Consider the following 4,732-nt stretch of genomic DNA (forward strand, 5'->3'; position numbering starts at 1 on the left):
AAGATGGTAAAAATAAATCTATAAATAAATAGATAAAATCCATGCAATAGCAAGATTATAGCCTTACTGTCTCCAAAGAGTATCCCAGAGATAAATATATATATATATATATATATATATATATATATATATATATATATATAAAATAAACAAATATATATGTATATATAATGAAAATAAACAAAACAAAGATATATTTTATTAAAATCAGAAGCTACAGAGCTAAAGTAATGACTTGGTAGGTAAAGGTACAGCTACCAGGCCTGATCTGAGTTCAGTTTCTGGGACCCACATGGCATAGAACTACTGTTCTCCTACAAGTTGTGCCCTGCAGTCTATACCACTTACAGCGTGAAACATGTTTGACTCTGCCACCTCTCCATACACAAAATAAATACATCAATACATGTAAGAGAAAATTTAATTAGAGGTCACTAATAGAAAATTACAGCTCAATAAACAAGTTCTTAGAAAAGTAAATTGTCAAAGAAAAAAATATAACAAACGCAAATTATAAAAGTAAAACAGAAACTTCAATAAATGTAGTTTTCAGAAGGGTCATGAATTTTATTTAAGTATGAAATTTTATCCTGTAATCTGTTTTTTATTAATAAGGTATTTTTTAATCAGTACATTTTAGCAGATATATCACGTGCTCATTAACATGAGCTTCACAAATGTAAATATTGTGATAGCACAAATGTCATTTACGAATCATCTTTATGTTTATTGGGAAGTACTCTGAATTTATGAGACTATTTATATACATATTAATAGGAAATAAATTTATTGAAAGTTACCCCCACAGTGTTACTATAGTGAATAGTGTATTAATCAGTAACAATTGGCCACTTGAAATGAGACTTTTGCCAGGTAGATTAACACCTGAGGTTACCATTGCAATAAATAAACTGGGTTGAACAGAATCTGTGTAGATCTGCTCTTAATGTCTTCTATCAGCAATTAAAGAGCAAAAGGACATCACTACTAAGAATAGTCATTAACATGGTGCTCCTATTTTTGCTAGTCAATGATTTAGCTCTCCAGGAAGTATAAAAATCATCCTTTTTTTTTTTTAAGGTATTTATATTGCAGTCCTCAAATGACTAACTTGAAATTACTATAATGTGTAACACATTTTTCATAGGGACTTCACTGTACTTGTGGAATTATACCAGGGGAATAAAAATAGTTATATTTTTTCCAACGTGGAAAGAAATAAATTTGTCTGGAATTCTACATTTTGTGGCTAACTCTCCTTGAAAGTGGTCATCCAAGACTCTAAGTCCCTTTGTGCCCGCTAGAGCTGCAACAGAAACCTGATGTTCTTCCCGTGGATGGTGTTCTCATTCTCTTCCCTCCACCTTCATTACTCAGAGAATATAAAAGGACTGGCTTCCTCCCTAGATAAAGGACAACAGACTAATGAATTTAAGTGCCTGCATCATTAAAATTGTCATCCCTGGTATACTATTTCAAGTGTGGTACCAAGGGTGGCTAGCTTTTACTCTTCAGGGGGTACAGTGATCTTCAGTTTCTTATGTAAATTTATGCAAAAACTGCTCCAACAAAATCACATGCTATTTATTTCAAGCCTCAAAAGGAATGCTTCATTTCCTGATTTGGTAATGGAAGGAGCAGGAGTGGAGAGGGGTGAGCTGAGTTACAGGTTAACAAATAGAATATTTGTCCATTCAGAGAGGAAGCAAGTTTGGGAAGAAAGCATAATGGCACACTTTTCAGTTGTGTGGAATCAGATCTTTATCACAGATCTACTTCATCTACAAACCATAACGTTTCAGGGTAATACATGTCGTCTAGCTTGGGAGGTTTGCTCATTAGCTTGCTCAAGATGATCCCACTACTACTCCATAAAGTCTAAGACCATGTCTCATTCCTTTCTAATTGTATATTCAGCTCTCTTCCACACTCCATAACCTGACAGGAAATGCAGGCATTTCTAAGAGGAAATGCTTGAATGATCAATATTTAATGTATGACTAATCATTTTTACTGAATCCCCTTATAAATTTTCTACATCTTTTCAAAGTATGTATACATTCTTTTGATCAGCTCATAGTAACACAAAACTTACAGTGCTATGGAATCAGAATTTTCTAGAAAAGGTCAGCTATAGCACTTTGATGAAATGGATCCAAGCAGTTTAGCATTTAGCTAACTGGTATTTCAAAACATATGAGTGTCCATAAATCTGAAGTTGGATAACCAACATCAGGCGCCGTTTCAGGAAGTAATAAGAACAGCACAGGCTCCATTCAAATATTAACCTAAGCAGCAGCAGTGTTTACTTAAATATAATTGTTTAGAAGAAAACAAGTTCACAGAGAGAGTTTCAAAATCTCTCAAGCTGTAATCATCTTGGAAAAATATGTTCTGTGTATGTGTATGTCTGCTTGTATGAAGTGAATGAATTATACAGGTGGATAGCCACAATAGGTGTAGAAATGTGTGATGCTATGGTCGCTTTATGGTGGTGGTGGTGGTGGAAAGCTATTAGCATATTTTAGTTAAACCTTACACTTCCAAGTTTAATAGGAAAAGGTACAAAAACACTATTTTAAAAGTCTAAGCTCTTCTGACTTTCTGATCCTCCCTTCTCTTCAACTTCTAATTTACCCTGCTACTTTTATTCCAAGATCCCTGTGCCCAATTTAAGCAATAATAAGCACCAAAATTAATCACAAAGGTAAGAATAAGAACATTTCATCTGATTTTCATATATATTCCCAATCCCTGTACAGCAACCCTGTGCTTTCCTAGGGGTTTTTAAAAACAGATTTATTTATGTGTAAGAGTGTTCATGTGTGTACTAGAAGAGGTCATCAGATCTCATTATAGATGATTGTGAGCCACCATGTGGTTGCTGGGAATTGAATTGAGGAAGAGTGGCCAGTGCTTTATTTATTTATTTATTTATTTATTTATTTATTTATTTATTTATTTATTTTCCTTTTATTGGATATTTTCTTTATTTGCATTTCAAATGTTATCTTCTTTCCAGGTCTACCAGACATGCAAATTAGAAACAGTCTCAATTTTCTTATATGTACAATAGAAATATTACCCAACAGTTCAGAAATTCATTAACTTAATCACTTTAGATGATAAATATGTTTTGTATTCCTAAAATATGGATCATTTTTTTTCTGAAATGCCATCAAAGTATGTAGAAGCCATGACAGATTCCAAGGTTACATTAGGTTGTATGGGGTAATACTCAGTCTATGGCTAATCACTTTTCCACTAGAGGAGCCAGAGCCATCTTTGTAATCTAGCCAATCCATGCATTTGACCTAGATCCTGAGAGTCTGGGTCCCGGAAAAGGCAGCATTGTGGGCAGAAATATATGAGCAATTTTCCTTCTAAGCCCTCTAATCCAGTGGTTCTCAACCTGTGGGTCTCTACCCCTTTGACCCACCTTTTCACAATGTCACTAAGACCATTGGAAAATCCAGATATTTACATTACAGTTCATAACAGTAGCAAAATTATAGTTATAGAGTAGCAATGTAAATAAATCTATGGGTGGGGGTCACCACACATGAGGAACTGTGTTAAAGGGTCGCAGTATTAGGAAAGTTCAGAGAACTGCTGATGTAATCCTTCCAGGGGAACCTTTATGAGTCCTTCTGTAGCTTCCTTGGATGCATAAGCCAAATAGTATATCTTCATGTTTACTTGTTTTTTGTTTGTTTGTTTTTAATGTATTTTTTAAATTTACTTTTTACTTAATTCACTTTGCATCCTGCTCGCTGGCCTGCTCCTGGTCACCTGCTCCCACAACCCTTCTCCCACCCCTCACCTTCTCTTCTGAGTGTGTTGGAGTGGAGGAGGTTGGGTATCCTCCGACCCTGGCACTTCAACTTTCAGTGAGGCTAGGCACTTCCTCTCCTCCTGGGGCCAGATAAAGCATCCCCAGCTAGAAGAACTTATCCCAAATACAGGCCAGGCAACAGCTTTATTCTTTCCTAAATAGACATTTACTCTCCTGAGACCCTTAGCCCCATCTCCTCAATTTCCAAGTCTGCTGTGCCCCGCCTCACTTCTCTCTCCCCAGAAGCTGTCACAGTGGTTTCACATCAGCCTTAAAACTTACCTAACTACTTTCCTGTCTCTTATAGATTATTGTTCATTGTTTTCTTAGGTTGTTTTTCAAATCACCATTTCCAGTTTCTATTTTAAAATGTTAATTTCATGCAAAAAAAAAAAAAAAAAAAAGTGTACCTGGTCAGTAGTGCTTTGGGGACTTGCACAGAAAGTTATTACCCTTTGTTTTTGAATGTCAAAAGATCTAACTATAAAATGGATGATTGAAATGATAATAGCATTTTTTGGTAAAAAGTTAAGGTAATCGTTCCTCCTAATAAAGATTAATGCTGAGCAAGCAATCTCAGGAAGATCTAAAACTCCTGACCAGCCTAGTTTACACAGAGAGACTAGGCAAAACCACATTAAATAAATAAATAAATAAATAAAGTATAGTCATTTTTCTTTCTTTTTTTTTTTTTTTTTTTTGTGTTGGATCTGAATATAATGTCAAATTGAGCATCAAACTTTTTATACAGAAGAAAACAGGGAAGTTAGGTGACATATCAGCAAGGTACAATGAGGTTACCAGATGCTTAATGACTCTTTTTTTTTTTTTTTTATTTTTTATTATTATTATTTTCTTTATTTACATTTCAAATGCTATCCCGAAAGATTCCCATAC

The 4,732-nt window shown here is 34.6% G+C and overlaps 1 protein-coding gene across 2 annotated transcripts in view; it reads left to right on the forward strand.

Annotated features, from left to right (window-relative positions):
• The window catches only part of Spag16 (sperm associated antigen 16), an 834,729-nt gene that overhangs the window by 591,995 nt on the left and 238,002 nt on the right, over positions 1-4,732 (forward strand). The window lies entirely within an intron of this gene.

The sequence above is a fragment of the Mus pahari genome, chromosome 5 (genome assembly GCF_900095145.1).
Source record: "Mus pahari chromosome 5, PAHARI_EIJ_v1.1, whole genome shotgun sequence".
Taxonomy (NCBI): domain Eukaryota; kingdom Metazoa; phylum Chordata; class Mammalia; order Rodentia; family Muridae; genus Mus; species Mus pahari.